The 17,508-nt window shown below is 46.8% G+C and overlaps 1 long non-coding RNA gene across 1 annotated transcript in view; it reads left to right on the forward strand.

The window, feature by feature from the left end:
• The window catches only part of LOC118353170 (uncharacterized), a 30,248-nt gene extending 22,112 nt beyond the window's left edge, over positions 1-8,136 (forward strand). Inside the window, exon 3 of the long non-coding RNA XR_007407996.1 lies at positions 890-8,136. This is a non-coding gene — a long non-coding RNA (uncharacterized LOC118353170). The remainder of the gene's footprint in view (positions 1-889) is intronic.
• Positions 8,137-17,508: the final 9,372 nt, after the last annotated feature.

Below are 17,508 nucleotides of genomic sequence, written 5' to 3' on the forward strand. Positions count from 1 at the left end.
CTGTCCTGACAAACAGATTAACATAAACCCCTTGGCCCAAAACCTGATTGGAGGCCAAGCCAAGAGCTAGTCGTGGCTTTCAACTGAGGAGAAACAGCCAGGGTGAAAGCCCATTCTGAATGTGAGGTGGTCCTGGGACGTGGGAGAAGGAAGGGGACGCAGGTATCCTCTGGAGTCCCACAGGGGCAGCCAACAGCCAGGTGGGGGGACTGGAGCCCTCCGTGGGGGGGCCCCAGCTCCTTCCTTGCCCCTTCCCCTTGCATCCCTGCTTTCCCCTCCTCTTCCCCGCCCTCCCTCCCCTGGTAATGGAGGGATTCCTGTGTTCTGGAGGCATCTGGAGCTTCTCCGCGACCTGGGGCAGGGCGGGGACAGCGCTGGGGCCCAGGGGGCTGTGGAGGGGAGACCGCGGCACCTGGGCACCGCCCCCTCACTTCCTGCCTTTGCCCGCTCTGTGGCTCCAGAGCCCTGGGCGCGCCAGCCCCTTCCCTTGCCAAGACCCATCTCCCCGTGTCTCCCCGTGTCTTCCCCGGCCGCTGCCCCAGCCGCTCCCCTCCAGCCCTCTGCTGACCCCAGGCACCACCCGGCACCATGGCCTGACCACCGCCCTGAGGTAGGAGATGCACCACGTGAGAAACCGCTGGCACCACAGCTCTCCACGCCCACCCCCCACCCCCCACCCCGTGTCTCCCCTCTACTGAGGAATCTCTTCCACCCCTCTTTGCTGGGCTATTTCAAGAATCAGTTCAGACACAAGGGACCCTTCCTTCATCTCTCAAAGACCCCCTCCTTGGAGGTTCGCTGTTCCTCGGAACTCTGCATCCTGCTGACCTCTAACATGGCCCTTACCATATGACATTTAAATTCTCTGTGGGTGTGTTTGTTCCCCTAGATCTGACCATGAGCTTTTCAAGGACAAGGCAGGGCCCAAGGCCAAGGACCATGTCTCGATCATCTTTGGATCCACAGTGGATACTCAGTGTTCAGCACTTACTGAATTGCACAGAAGAGTAAAGAAAAGAGCACTGGTGGATTACTCAGCTCCGGCTGCCCTAACAAAATACTACAGGCCGAGTGACTCAAACAACAGATCTTTATTTTCTGGATGCTGGAAGTCCCAACATGAAGGTACCAACAAAGCTAGTTTCTACTGCGGCTCCCACCCTTGGCTTGCAGGTGGCCACCTTCTGGCTGCTTCCTCATGTGGCCTTGTCTTCTGTGCTTGTGTGGAGAGAGAGTATCTCATCCTCTTCCCACAAGGATGCCTGTCCTGCTGGATTAGGGCCCTACCTTTATGACCTCGTTTAACCTTAATTAGGTTCTTAAAGGTTCTCTCTACAAATAGAGTCACATTGAGGGGTAGGGCCTCAACCTATGAGTTTTAAGGACACAAAACTCCATCCATAACAACTGGTTGAACTTGAATTTAGAAGATAAGAGCTCAGGTACTGACTTTCTCTGAACCCAGTTGAGTGCTTTTAGGCAGCAAATCCATTATGCTCTCCAAACCTCAACTTCTGTGACATGTGGCCAGTTTTATGGAGTCGTTGAGAGGCTGAAATGAGACCGTGGCTGGAGGACATTTTGTGAACTATAAATTCCTGCACCTGGTAATGATTTAATTATTCCTTCTACAACTATATCATCTTGCAGTTTACAATGTGACTTAAAACGTATGTATCCTTCAACAGATGTACAAGGAATTACTGTTACTGTTATTATTACTACAGGAATACCTAAAAGGAAAGTTTGTTTATAATCCATACTGCAGAAAGGATTCAAGGCAGCTTCTGAGTAAAACTCTCACACAGGAGAGGGCATTACCTATCACTTCTCACAGAGGCTGTAGAAAAGGCCCAGGAAGCTGTTGATCAAATGAATGACCACCAGGAGAATCTGGAGGAGGCTGATGCATAGAAGGGTGGAGAAGAAGGACACGTGCCAAATGACTGCTTTAGAAGGCTCCAGGCAGACAGAGTTCCAGAGTGAATGATCATACAAATAATTCCTATCCCAAAAAATAAGGAGACCGGGGTTTGAGGAATAAGTAAGAAAAGCCAAGTAAACAACCTCAATAAAAACCTGGGGCCTAAAAAAAAAAAACCTGGGGCCTTCCCCAGCCAGGGTCATAGGCCTAGACTCTTCAGGGTAGCTATTGTGGCTGCATCTGCAAAATTCTGAGCATCAGAGAAGGGGGTGCTAGAACGCGTGACCAAGAGGAGTTTGTAGTCCATCTGTGTGTCTTTCTGTCTGTCTTTCTGTATCTCTCTGAAAAGACTGAAAATCCAGGTCTCCATCCACTTACCTGTTATGCAAGTCTTGGAATGGGTAACCGTATTTCCAAGCTTGCGTTTGATTGAAGGGTGAGCCATCAAACATGCAAAATGGACCATCTTTCAGGGCTACACCGGAAGTGATAAAGCAAATCAAGGCTCCAAGAGAAGCCAGGCCACTGGACAGCAGAGCAGTGAGTATCTGTAGAGGGAGAGAAGCCATAAGGTGAGACAGGGTCATGACCAGGTGATGGAGTGATCTGGACAAGTCGAACTTCCCTGGCACTCAGGCTCTTCCCCATCATATCACATGGGGATAATGCTGCCCCTGGCACATCCTTTAAAGAATAACCAAGGCAGGGTGGCTGATGAGCGGTCAGTGGATAGAGCCGGGAGGGGTGGGAGAGAAAGCCCTGAGAAGGGGAAGCAGTGGAACCTGGACCTCAGTCTCCCTGGCCCAGTAGGCTCTCCAGGTTGGCATAAAAAACTTTTATATTCAGGGGCCGCCTGGGAGGCTCAGTCAGTTACCGACTCTTGATTTCAGCTCAGGTCACAATCTCGGGGTCTTGAGATAGAGCCCTGCATCAGGCTCTGGGCTAAGCATGGCATCTGCTTAATATTCTCCCTCTTGTTCTCCCTCTACCTACCCCCTCCCCACTCATGCATGTGCACTCTCTCTCTCTCTCTCTCAAATAAATAAATCTTAGGAAAAAACCTTTTACATAGCCTCTGGGTAGAAGGGTTGGATGGTCATCGCCTTCCCATTTCTGACTCTTAGAAGGGAAAGCTGTATTCTCAAAAGTTCCAAGCTCCTACCCCTAGTTCCTCTCTTTCTCAAATCAAGCATGAAAGGAAACAAGGGAGGTAGGAGGGAAGGGGTTAGAAAAGAAGGGAAGGAGGGAGACAGACAGAAATTACAGTCAGCTCTGAAGTGACTCCAGTTGTGTCATTGTACTTCTAGTCTGTGCACCACTCACTTCCCTCCCAAAACAAAACGAGTGCATTTCCTTGGCAGGATTCTAGCTTGCTTTTAAATTGGCTTCTTTCTGAGAATACTAGGTCATTTTATCCCTTCCAAAGACTACATATTTTAAGAATTTAAATAAAACATATATATATATACACACATATATATGTTTATTTAAAGCTATATGTGTGTGTGTATATATATATGTGTGTGTGTGTGTGTATATATAGCTTTTATACAGAATCGTGGAGTCTTCTTCCCACGATGTCAGGCTGGTTTGGAGGTTGGGAGGAGCCAGGGAAATGCTCAAAATGTGATCCTGGCCCTGACAGCATCACATCACCTGAAAACCTGTTAGAAATGCACACTTTCTGGTTCACACCAACCTCTGAATCAGAAAAATCTAGGGGTGGAGCACCAGGGGGGTTCAGTAGGTTAAGCGTCCGATTCTCGATTTCAGCTCAGGTCATGATCTCAGGGTTGTGAGTTCAAGCCCTACATGAGGCTCAGTGCTGGGCCTGGAGCCTGCTTCAGATTCTTTCTCTTCCTCTAGCTCTCTGCTCCAGCCCCCTCCCTCTAAAAAAAATAGTCAACTCTCATCTCTCCTACCTTCTCCTTTCCTCAGAGAATATATCCTAAGAGAGAGAGAGAGAGAGACTGTCTGGGGTGGGGCCCAGCAATCCGTTTTAACAAACCCTGCAGGGATTCTGATACACAAGTGTGAGAACCACTCACTCGCCCAGGGAAAACCTGACCAGACTGAGAACAGATAGTGAATGAAATGTGTGGGTGTTTATATTTAATTCTTCAACATGTAATTCTGAATCAGTGGGGTTTCCAATATGTGGGCTGCAGATATCAAAGTAGGCTACAGCCTACTGTAGCCTGTAAGGAGTTACTGTAAGGAGTCCACAAATTCGTGTGTCTGAGACTGAATAAGCAATATATATGTACTGAGATTTTTCAGATATGTATAAATGCCACTGTAATTTACTCTGGGCCTCAGTTTCATTTTCGGTAAAATGGAGGAGTTAGACTAGAATAAAGTCATTAGATGATTTCTGGAAAACCTTTCAACTCTAAGAAAAAATAGCCAGGAAGTTTTCTTTTTTTTCTTTTTATTAAGTAGGCTCCAGGGCAGCCCGGGTGGCTCAGTGGTTTAGCACCGCCTTCAGCCCAGGGCCTGATCCTGGAGACCTGGGATCAAGTCCCACGTCGGGCTCCCTGCATGGAGCCTGCTTCTCCCTCTGCCTGTGTCTCTGCCCCCCCCCCCCTCTCTCTCTCTCTCTCTTTCTCTGTGTGTGTGTGTGTGTGTATCTCTCATAAATAAATAAATAAAACCTTTAAAAAAAAAAAAGTAGGCTTCACACCCAGTGTGGGACTTGAACTCACAACCCAGAGATTGAGTGCATTTCCAGCCAGGCACCCCAGGAAATTTTCTATCAATGGCACATGACTGCAGTGCACTTAACTCATGTCCATATTATTCAATAGGCTAAAAATAATGGTAACAATTCCTCACATGTTTATAGACATTTCTGGCTCATTAAGCACTTATTCCCTTAATTTGATCCTGTTCACTCCCATTTTATAGATGAGGACTTGACGCTCAGAAGGATTAAGGAACTTGCCCAGCAGCTTAGAGTTATTAAGGGGGTACAGTCAGGACCTGACTTCAAGCCCCAAGATTGAAATTGCCTCTTTACCACTCTACTTGTAGAGTAATAGAATGGGGGTATATTCTGGGTATTAGGAGAGTAGAATCTGCTGCTTACACTTCGGCAGGGCCAACTCTTACTGAAGCAGCCATATCTCCAGCCCATCAAGGAGATGAGGGTAGCTGCAGTGAGTACCTGGGAGAGGAGAGAAGAATGATAAGAAGACATTGGGTAACTGACATTTCTAGCTGCACCTGTGGCTGTTGAAATAGATTGGTTGGGCACCTCACATGGATTTGATTATCCTGTATCTTCCCCAGAGGGTTTGGCTTTGACTATCAGGACCAAATTGGATGACTAGCCTGATCTGACTCTGGATGGCAACATTTACACCCAGCCTTTTAGTCCCAAGCCAAAGTTCACCAACAAGACTTGACAAGTCTTCCTAGGGTCTCCCATTCCTTGGAATTGCCATAGACCCAAGACTAGTTTGCTAGATCATGCATCCTTTTCTTTCTTTTCTTTTCTTTTTTTTTTGTTAAGATTTTATTTTTAAGTAATCTCTTACCCAATGGGGGGCTCAAACTTATAACCCTGAGATCAAGAGTCACATGCTCTACCAATTGAGCCAGGCAGGCACCCCAAGATCAAGCATTCTTGCAAGGAACCCAAACACTACCTCCCTGACATCTCCCTGCTCCACCTGAGGGGTGTTTGGGGAGTTCACACCCAGGGAACTCCAAACACTTACCATGAGGCCTCCTCCCCAGAGCCCAGAGCCCAGCATGGCATGCTTGCCAATGAGGCCCCTCAACAGGTAGGTCACATCCCAGTTAGGAAAGAGAAGCACCATGTTGGTTCCAGCAGCACACAGGGCAGTAGTCCCAAGGCTCAGCCCCAGGATGCAAGAGCAGGTCCGTGAGCATGCCATCACATCAGGAGACGACAGCATCCTGGAACCAATGGATGGAGGGTCATGGTAGCTCTGCTGCTGGGAGCATCAGGAAAGGGAACACCCATAGCAAGTGTGGGATGGGGGAAACAGACTACAGATACTGTCACCTCCTGGGGTTAGATCCAGAAGAGCCAAAGAACTTTCTTAAAATCTCTGCTTTTAAGAAAAAAAAAATCTCTGCTTTTTATAAATAGTCCCCAAAGGATAGGATTTAAATTCTCCATTTTCTGCCAACCCCCACTCATCCCATCATATTTTGCTTATACCTTTATACAGCCAGTGATTATCTGTATTTGGGGCAGGAAAAAATGTTTAAAGGTGTTTAACTGTCTTTAAAAGATGTCATTTTAAAGATGTCCACTGCCAGCACTTCCATTCAATAGTACAAGAAGTGCTATCTAGTACAATAAAATAAAAAGAAGCAAAAGAAATATAGATAAGAAAGAAAGAAAGAAGGTAACATGATTATCTATGTAGAGAATCCAAAGGAATCTATCAAAAAGTTACTAGAACTAGTGAGTATAGCAAGTAACACAATAAAAATAAATATACAAAGATTCTCTTATATTTCTATATACAAGTAATAATAAATTATAAAAACTTTTAAAAACAATATTTAAATAGCATAAGAATAGGGATGTCTGGGTGGCTCAGTAGTTGAGCATCTGTCTTTGGCTCAGGTTGTCATCCCGAGTTCCTGGGATCAAGTCCTGCATCAGATTCTCTGCATGGAGCCTGCTTCTCTCTCTGCCTATGTCCCTGCCTCTCTCTCTGTGTCTCTCATGCATAAATAAATAAAATCTTTAAAAAAATAAGTAACATAAGAATAGAAAATATTTATGGATAAATTTAACAAAATATGTGCAAGACTTGTACATTAAAAATAACAAAATATCGCTGAGAAAAATTAAAGACCTAAATAAATGGAGACATATATACCACATTCACAGATCAAAAGACTATCATTAACATGTCAATTCTCTCTAAATTGATGTGTGGATTCAATACAGTCTCAGTCAAAATCCTAGCAGCATTTTGTTGTAGATAACAAATTGAATCTAAATTGATGTGGAAATGCAAAGGTCCTAGATTAGCCAAAATACTTTTGAAAAAGAGCAGAGTTGGAAGACTTACACCATGTGATTTTAAGACATTTATAAAGTTACAAAAAGTAAAGTACTGGTATATAAAGACATACAGACCACTAGAACAGACTAGAGAATTCAGAAATAGACATACACACATGAGCAAATGATTTTTGAAAAAGATACTGTTTCAGTGGGAAAAGGACAGTCTCCAACAGCACTAGAACAAACTATATGCAAAACAAAAAATATATACCATGATTATTACCCACAGACCCTGAGTAATGATTATTACTCAGACCCACAACCCTGAGATCAAGAGTCACATGCTCCACATACTGAGCCATCCAGGTGCCCTGGGATCTTAAGTTAGGAAAAGATTTATTAGATAAAAGACAAAAAGTACAATCCTTAAAAGTGATAAATTTACTTCAAAATTGGGATCCCTGGGTGGCGCAGCGGTTTGGCGCCTGCCTTTGGCCCAGGGCGTGATCCTGGAGACCCGGGATCGAATCCCATGTCGGGCTCCCGGTGCATGGAGCCTGCTTCTCCCTCTGCCTATGTCTCTGCCTCTCTCTCTCTCTCTCTCTGTGACTATCATAAATAAAAAAAATAAAAAAAAAAAGATTTAAAAATTTACTTCAAAATTAATTTGCTCTTCACAAAACACTTTGGGGGCACCTGTGTGGCTCAGTTGGTTAAGCATCCAACTCTTGATTTTAGCTCAGGTCATGATCTCAGAGTCGTGGAGTCAAGTCCCACATACAGCTCCAAGCTGGGCATGGAGCCTGCTTAAGATTCTCTCTCTTAAAAAAAAAAAAAGAAAGAAAGAAAGAAAGAAAAAGAAAAGAAAATGAAGGAAACCCACAGACCAAGACAATACAATGTGTATTTTGCAAATATGTAGGTGAATGTGAATACATGCACATCTGATAACAGACTTGTAACTATACTATATGAAGAACTCTTAAAACTATACAATAAGACAAGCAACTTGATTTTAAAAATGGGAAAAAGAGGGCAGCCCAGGTGGCTCAGCGGTTTAGCGCGCCTTCACCCCGGGGCGTAATCCTAGAGACCCAGGATCGAGTCCCACGTCGGGCTCCCTGCATGGAGCCTGCTTCTCCCTCTGCCTGTGTCTCTGTCTCTCTCTCTCTCTGTGTGTCTCAAATGAATAAATAAAGTCTCTTAAAAAATAAAAGGGAAAACTTGATTAACTTAGCATTATCTGTTTATCTTAGGGTGAAGAGCCTGGTGCCAGGCACAGCCGAGAGCAAGGTGGCTGGGGGTCTGTTCCGCACCCCCCATCCCCATCTTTCCCTCCCCTAGTCCCAGAGTCCGCGCTTGCCTCCTGGGACTCCTCCCAGCAGAGAGCTTCGGCTGCAGTTGCTAACGTTTCCGTGTGAAGAGTCGCCTTCACTCTGTGCCCTCCCCGCAGTGTTTGCTCCCTAAGCCCCGTCTCTCATGAGAACTCGCCCCCCAAAGGCAAGGCCTCCAGGACAGGGGCCTGCGTTGGGGGGTGCGGGAAGGATATGAAGCAACAGTGACCCTTAGCCCAGGGACGGAGGAGGCTGGAGGGAAGGGTAGGGACCAGGGACGAGGAGGGAAGCTGGTCTCCCCCTAGCCGCCCCCTCCCAGATGGCGCACTCCTGGAGGCCCCTTTTCCTGAAATCCTGGCTGCTGGGTCCTCGTCCTCCAGCCCCCAGGGTGATGAACGGGCCCTGCTGTCAGGAGCCCGGCGCCTGGAGGAAGCCAGCCCTCGCCACAGTGTGCCCGGCAACCTCTGGGGTGTAAGCACACGGCTGGGCCCCCTCCCACTGTCCCACGAGGGCAAAGCTCCCGTATGTCCCTGTGCTGGAGCAATGGACGGTGTTGGCAAGTCAGTGAGTCTAAGCCACACGCCCTCCCGGATGACTGATACTGTGTCAGGGGCCCGGGTAAGGACCGGAGCGCGGCTGGACGGCAGCGGGGCCTGGAGACGGCGGCGCCAGGAGCGCCTCACCCCACCTGCGGGGAAGGCCCGTGGGCAGGGACATCAGAGCAGCCCCCCCCCCGCCCACGGTCTCTCCTATGGAAAATTCTATGAGGGGAGAATTTTGTAGGGGAGGCTTGAGAGCATAAACGTGTGAGGGCCAAGCAGGGAGCTGGGCGGGCCTGGGGGAGGGAATCCCAGACTCCCGCCGAGCGTTGCCCTGGGAAGGCTTGGCCGCTGCGCCAACTGAGCCAACTGAGTCACGTCAGTCTGAACTTCACTTCCCCTCCCTGACCTTGTCCCACAGGAAATCACTCAGGACGCAGGACGCAGGACCATCCTCAGAAACACTCCCACGAACGTGAGCCTGGAGACGAGCAAACAGTGCGGCTAATTTGATCTCCAAGAGAAAGTGGGATCATGAGGCGAAGCCTTAAAACCGGGCCCTGTTCCCCCCCGAGGTCCGGGCCGGCGGGGCCCCGCAGAAGTGACCGGCGAGGCCGCGGGGACACGCTGCAGATTGTCTGCGGGCCCACTCCTTGCGGCCGCGTAGCCGGCTTGGCTCGCATCCCTCCGTCTGCCACCCGGGAACCGGGGAAGTGTGGGCACGGCCTCCCGCAGGCCCGGGGCCAGGCGGGCTCAGGTAACACGCCCCGGCCCTTTCCTGAGGGGCTACGCCTAAGGGCCCACAAGCCCTGGGCCAGTGCGGAGCAGAGGTGTCCAGGGAAGGTGACGGAGGCCACAGCGTCACCTCATGTCGCCCCGCAGAGGCGAGGCCCGCCTCCTGGAAGGCTGAGGGCCAAGCCGAGACTTCCCCCACAGCGAGGCATCCCACAGACGCAGCCGAGGAGGGACAGGCGTCTGGCGGGGGCAGAAGGCCCAGGTTGACAGGCTGGGCCAAGTGAGGTGGCGCGAGCCGCCTGGTTGGCGCCGCGTCGGGCCTCACCTCCGCTTACCTGCGACCCAGGGCAGGAGCGCGACGGGACAGAGAGCGGCTGAGGAGCGCTGGCCTTCCGGGGAGGCCCGGACCCGGCGGCCCTGGTGGGAGCCCGAGGGCAGGGCAGCCCTTATGTGAGCGGCTGTGCGGCCCCCGGCAGGAGCTGGCCTCCCTCGGAGAGCCCTCCCCGGATGACCCACGTCTTCATGTGACCCTGGAAGGAACCAGGAGGCAAGGCCTCGTGAGCCGACGTCTCGGTGAGTCAGACGAGCACCCACGAGAAGTACCTCACCCTCCCTTCTTCCCCAGAGCAGCGACCCTTTCCCCAGCTGGCGGCCCTCAGCTGCCCCACCGCTGCCCAGCTGGGGCTCTGCGGAAAACCAGCTTCGCCAAGCACAGCAGCCATCTTGTCCCTGTCGCCTCCCTGCATGTGCGCCACTTCCCCGCTGGCGTCACCTTGTGCCAGTCACGCCGCAGCGCTGAGCACGGAGTGCTGCTGGGTTTGGGAGGCCTCTGAGCCCCTTGACAAGCCTTCATTCAAGATCCAGCTCAACGTCCACAGGAGGTCTTCCCTGGTTTCTTCACTCCGAGTTAGGCACTTCATTGTTGCTAATATTAATATCAATATTATATTTAATATCCCTAATATTTTATTGATATGTATTCATGAGAGACAGAATGAGAGAGAGACACAGAGAGAGAGAGAGGCAGAGACACAGGCAGAGGGAGAAGCAGGCTCCATGCAGGGAGCCCGACGCGGGACTCGATCCCGGGACCCCGGGGTCACGCCCTGGGTGGAAGGCAGCCGCTCAACCACGGAGCCCCGCAGGTGCCCTGAGAAGGGATGGTTACAACTGGCTATTACATCCTTGTGGACTACAGACGGCTGCTGTCTCTGTGTGCAGATGTGTATGTGCGTGAAGCAAAAGCTGGTAAACAACTATTGAAAAGCTCATTAAGTAGAATCCAGTTTTCATTTTCACTGCAAAAGAGAATCATCTAGAGCCTATGTGAATTCCTGGGTCTTTGCAGAGAACCGAATTTGGATAAGAGATACTAGGTTGAGCACTCACAAAGCTTTGTAATAAGAAGAGACACTCATTCACCTTATAAAATACATTTACAAACTCTTTCATTAGATCCTTACAGCAGACTTTCCAGCAAGTGACATAAACGTTCGGTCAGCCTTGAGACGCAGACAGGGATGGTGGTGCAGAGGACCTAGCCCTGCTCGGAGTACCAGGGAAGGAGGCCGCGGAAACTCATCCTCCAGGACGCGCCGCACGGCCCCACCCAGTGATGCCGGGGGTGTTTTCTTCTCCCCAACCCACATCCCAACTATCTTAAAGTCTTCTTTTGGAGGCAGTACCGGGGTGCTTTGGCACCGGAGGGGCCTGGGTCCCCGTGCCTGCTACGGGTACCTATCAGCTATGTGCACTTGGGTAGTTCGCGGAGCCCCAGAAATAACCTGGGCCTGTTTTTCATATAAAATGATGCCTACCTTGTAAGTTTATTTTGAAAATTAGGATGTGAGAGGCCTAGAATAGGTTAGTCCTCTCCTGCTCTTCTTGGATCTCAGCTTAGCAGAAGGATTTTACACGGGACCCCCGTGAGAGCATCTCGTACTTAGACGATTAGAATGCTCTGATGGCTGAGATCTCGGAGGGTACCTCCGTTCCCAACGCAGTGGCGTGTCTGACGGCAGACCCTCGCTCACGGGTACCAGGAAAGTGGTGTTCGTGGAACAAGGGGAATTAAGCAGTAGAATTAGGCTTTAACCCCTTGAAGAACCAAACTTCTTTGGGGCTGTGCTAGCAGCTGTAGGCCTTTCTTCCTTAGGGTAAACGTGAGACAGTTAATTCAACGGTTCGCCTTACAAACAAGACACTTCTTTAAGAAACTATATACTTGCGATAAAGAGTTTTACTAGGCCAGGCCAGTTGTAGGTCAAGTTCTTCACTCTCCTTGCAGTAAACCTCTACGGTAACAGAGGCCTGATGAGTGCCACGAAAGAACTAAAGCATTACCTTTTTATAGATGTGCTAATAATCATAGAATTTGGCTCCCCTGGGGGCGCCGGGGTGGCTCAGTTGGTTAGGTGTGGGACTCTTATGAATCTCAGCTCAGGTCTTGATCTCAGGGTCCTGAGTTCAAGTCCCGTGTTGGGCTCCACGCTGGGGGTGGAGCCTATTAAAAAAAAAAAAAAAACAGACCAAAAAAAAAAAACGTGGCTCCACTGGAGACACAGCTACTAGTTATCACTTTGGTGGTGATATCTCTAGGGAGAGGCAAATAGGCGTCTAGGAAGGGCACAAATTAAGAACGGAGCCTGGGTGGGAAAGCAATTTGCCTGGTGCCATAAACCGAGACTGAAAGGTTTAGGAGAAGAGGATAGACAGATGTTCCATTCTGAGGGATACTGTTGGGTCTGGCGGTGGGATTCAATCCAGGAATAGAGGAAGTTGAAGGGAAGGGGAAAAGATGAGCATCAGGCCAGTGTTCCCCAAATAAGAGTGACGGGCAATCAGCTTCCTGTGGGTGGGCCCCCACCTCAGCTGACAGCTGACAAAACAAGAGAGCACATTCCCTTAATTGGAGGGAGGAAAAAAGGGAAGGTCAGAGGCGTTCCAAGCATTGCCATTTATACTCGTCCGCTGAAGGGGAAGTATTGGTTTTCTTTTTTATTAGTATAAAAATATCACAGGCTTCAAGCCACTCCCACCAGGCTTCTGTCTCCAACAGCACACGGAGATTGTCCTTGGTCTTCAATGACTTTTTGCATCTAACAGACACTTCACTATCCTTTTTACTAGGCTCCAAGACAGAATTAGCCATAGCGGGCCACTAGGTCCTTTTTGAAATTTTTGCTCTTGGCTCCCTTGACACCCTGCTCTGGTGTTTCTCCTCCCTCACGGACTGTCCCTCCTCAACTGGACCTCTTTCTGTTGGTGATCTCCAGACCTAGGTCCTGGATCCCCTTCTTTGACTTTCTCCTTGGATGAGCACATCCAGGATGATTTCTTCCCCACCAAACCTGCCTGTTCACAGCTTCCTGCCTCAGTAACCACACCGCTCCCTGGCCCCTGCTGGAAAAGAGTCGTTCTTGATTTTTGCGTCCCTTCATCCCTCGCGTTTCACGCAGCAGTACGTCTTTCATAACGCAGCTCTGATCTATACACGGCTTCCCGGGTGCGCGGCCTCCTCCGGTGCAGGTGACCTCTGTTTTACGGTTTGATCGTTGCAACATCTCTACTCTGGCTCTCCAGTCCACTGTCCACATGACGGCTTCTCATTGCAGCTGGACCGCGACCGGAGCTCCTTAGCAGGGTCTCATCAGGCCTCGTGTGATCTGGCTCTTACTCTGTGCCACTCCCTTTGCTCACTACACACCAGACCTACTTGCCTTCCCTAAACATCTCCAAGACATCAAACACTTTCCTCCTCCCCAGCTCTTTGCAGTTGTTCGGCTTGGCAGCGTTCCTCCTCATCTTAGCACGGCCACTTTTTTTTGCATCCTTCAGGTCTCAGCCTAAATGTTAACTTCCCAACATCTTATTTAAAGCAGAATTCTCAGGGCGCCTGGATGGCGCCGTCGCTTAAGTGTCCAATGCTTGGTTTCAGCTCAGGTCGTGATCTCAGGATCATGGGATCAAGCTCCATGTCAGACTCTTTCTCTGTCCCTCTGCTCCTCCACCTGCCACCCTCTCTCTCTCTCTCTCTCAACCAAATAAATCTTTAAAAAATAATAAAGAATTCTCTATCTGCTCAATTTTTTTCACTGTATTTGAATCATCTATTTTCTCAACGGTTGTCTGTATGAACTGAAAATAAGTTCCTTGAGGACAGGGCTATGTAGGCTTTGCTCATCACCATGTTTGTATTAGTTGGCACATTAGTGAGGCTACTTATTCTGTGGCTTGAGGAATGGGAAAGATACTTCAGCCCAATGTAGTATTTATGCCCAAACCTTGGTCCATCGATGCGGCCAGGGAGACACAGTCTTGGAAGAAGATGGCAAGTCCCATCAGGATATGTTGCTGAAGCATAGGGATGAGGACACTTCCACAAGAGGAAAAGAACAGCCCAAACTGGTTCCTGGGGTTACTGTGGGCTAGGCAGTGGTCTCAATTTCTATAACACAATAAAATCCTATCTCCTGGTTTTTCTCCCATTAATTTAGTAATTCCTTTTTTCCTTCACTTGTTTTGAATCCTTAGTCATTATTCCTGGTCTGAAAGATTACATGCTGGAATTGTCCGAATGTGAGTTACAGAATCCTACTTTCCTAAAAAGCTTACCCAACGATTTCCTGACAATATGCCCAACATTCATGGAGCATTACCATCAATGTTCAACATACTACTAGTAGCAGAGAAGCGAGCAAACGTCATCCTTGATGATGCGACTATGAATTAACTTATGTCAATAAATACTTGTGTCCTAAACATTAGGAGGGTAAGCTTTTGAAGCCTGAATTATATTAATTTTTTTTTATTTTATTTTATTTATTTATGATAGTCACAGAGAGAGAGAGAGAGGCAGAGACAAAGGCAGAGGGAGAAGCAGGCTCCATGCACCGGGAGCCCGACGTGGGATTCGATCCCGGGTCTCCAGGATCGCGCCCTGGGCCAAAGGCAGGCGCCAAACCGCTGCGCCACCCAGGGATCCCTGAATTATATTAATTAAAATAATATTAAGGGAGTCTTATCTCACAAAAACAATTCCAAAAAAACTAATACTGAAAAGTTTTTGATTTTATTTCCAAGATCAAATATTACAACAGGACATTTACATGTATTTATAAAAAAATGCAGCAGTTGAATTTATAGATCAGAGGTTTCCTTGAGTTTGGTCCCTCTCTCAGCACAGTGAGCTGATGTCTTCAAAAGATTTATCCCACTCCCCTCCCTCCCCCACCCCGAGTGCCCCTCCCCACCCCCCCTTCAAGTTGCAGTACCAATATAAAGCAACTGGGTACAACACAGCAAATATATTCACAATTTGGTACAGCCAAAACCAGAGGATCACCAACTGAAAAACCCTCCTTTTAGAAATTATTTACCTGTAGAGTATGTGTATCTATAGATATACCACACCCAGTTATCTAAGATCTCCCTGGTTTTAGAGCAAGTGGAAGTTCCATTGAGTCTTAGCCAGCAGTACAGCTCTGCTTTATCTAATGGCATGTTTTTCTCTTCCTCCAAGTATACATTTTCCACTGCCTCCGGTCCTCACATTTAAGGCTTTCCCTAGCACCTTAATTTTCACCAACTAGATGTACAGGAGGGTCTCTAGTGTGTTGTGAACAAAAAAAATTTAGTGGATGATCCTTGCTCACTGGTCCCAAACCCTTCTTCCCACTTTGCAGAAGAGCTGCAGAAACAAATATCTCCTAGCACCATGGGATTAAAAGCCCAGAAAACTGAGAACTGTATGTGCATTTTAGGGAGCACTTGCCAGAAACACTACAGTAGGAGCGCTGTCTCTGTCCATTATCTTCTTGGATTCAGTAACAAAGTTACACTACAAATTAAATTTAGAGCCTGTCCTGCATTAAAAATGCAAATCTCACTAAGACTGCCACTTAGTCCAGAATAAGGATTCCCAGGGAATCTCTAAATACTGTTAGGAACTGCTTGAGAAACACTTTAAAGCAAATACCCCAAGCTGACGTCACTCGAGTCCCCACCCCACCCCCTTCCCTATTCCCCAAACAAATTTCATTCCTTGATTAACCTCTCTGAGTAAGATGGAAAGTGAAGTTTGGAAAATGACATGAAAAACGTTTAAAAAACACAACTAGTGAGGACATGCCGGAATTGGGACATCCCAGATGATTCAAAACGCATTATTTAAACTGAACTCATACAAAGCATGCACAGAGCCTACAAACACTCCTGAGAGTATCCATGGAACAATCAGAATCTACTCAAACAAGGACTTTAATTAAAGGGTTAAAAAAAGAGAGAAACACCAGATGCTTAGAAGTTGTTAACAATCAAAAGGAAAACTGTTCTAAAAAAGATTTTTAAAGGAGTGAAAAAACTGTATCTAACAGATTCATGCCAAAGCATGGATGAAAGCCCCTCAGAAGTCTAAGTATCAAAAAAAAAAAAAAAAAAAAAAAAAAGAAGTCTAAGTATCATGTTAGCATCAACTGGATCAACTGGTACTCATTTCTCTATATCTAAGACTAGAGGATTATATCATAGCTTTACTGTCTGTTTCCCACCAAGAGTTTTAAATAGCCTTTCCAAAACTGAAGGGACAAACATAAGAAAGTAACAAGGCCCAAGTCCCCAAATGGGTAAGATAAACAGCCCCTGGTACAAGCCTGCTACACTCAGTAACTAAAAAGTGGGGGTTACATACTACTTTCATTCTAATTAATTAGCAAGTAAAAGGGGACTTTCTGGTGGCAAAGGTAACTTCACTGAGGTTTAGCTGAGAGGGAAATAAATCATCAAAAAGTTAAGAACATATGATTAGGGAAAAAAACTTATTTATATTTCGAATCACACCATTTAATTAATTGATATTTTTCCATTATTAAGAACACAGAAATCTGAGAAAAACATACTATCAAACCATTTTGTTGAAAACATTAAGATACTCAACTGAGCATCAGCATTCCAATGTCATTAATTTGAAATAACATGTACTCTTCTAGAGCCAGCAAGCTTGACAAAAGAAGAAAAGAAAAAAAAAAAAAACAGAAGGGCAGGGAATAGCTCCAGATCAAGACTCTCTCCCTTCTTAATTAAGATGCTCATACTGAGTCTATGAAAGAAGCAAATAAAAAAGATTTTAAGAAAAGGAGAATAATTCCAGGTCAGAATGTATCCAATGATTTGAAATGCTCCCATTTTATTTACATCTTATAAATCAATGATTCATGGTAGCCCAGTTAGATAAATAACTCGTTTTGATACATATAAAATTTCCTTATGTTCAGTCCAGTGTAGCTGGACTATTCTTCCTATTTGAAAACTTAAGTGACCCTGTAAGGGATATAAAATCTCAGGGCATTTTGATTTCTGTACAGGAAATAAGCAACAACAAAAGTTTGTTGCCACAGAATTAAGTACAACAAAGCAACTTCCCATATTTAGAGATTAATGTGGGATTGTTCTTGGGCAAAATACTATTACTGATATTTGTATCTCTAATCCTACAAGTAAATCTGGCCATCTCTTGAAAATACTTTTCAGAAATGCTAACTCATTTTATTGAAGTAGTTCATATTGGATTGCTCAACTCTAGTAGGAGATCGTATGGCAAAGAATGGCATGAACCAAAAATTATCGTGTTTGTGACAATGACTGAGATTCTAAGCAGTACAACAGCATTCCGTAGGCCAAAGAAGGGGAAGGTGTCTCCTGGTGTTAGCCATTCTGTATTTGGAACAAGAGAATTTTTAGGTAGACAGAGAAAATGAGCTATAAAAACATTTGCTTCAAATTGTTCCCTTATGCATTAAATTATGAAAATAATTTAAAATGTTACATACTCAAACATAGAAATGGAATTTTAAAAACACAGCTAATTTCATTAAAAATCATACCTAGTTTTCAGTGAAAGAATGTCTAAAAAGACGAGAATAGAAAATGGCAAAGTAAAAGAGAAAGTAAGATGAAAAGATTTTCTCATTAACAGTCTCATCA

This window comes from Canis lupus, chromosome 33, assembly GCF_003254725.2.
Source record: "Canis lupus dingo isolate Sandy chromosome 33, ASM325472v2, whole genome shotgun sequence".
NCBI lineage: Eukaryota > Metazoa > Chordata > Mammalia > Carnivora > Canidae > Canis > Canis lupus.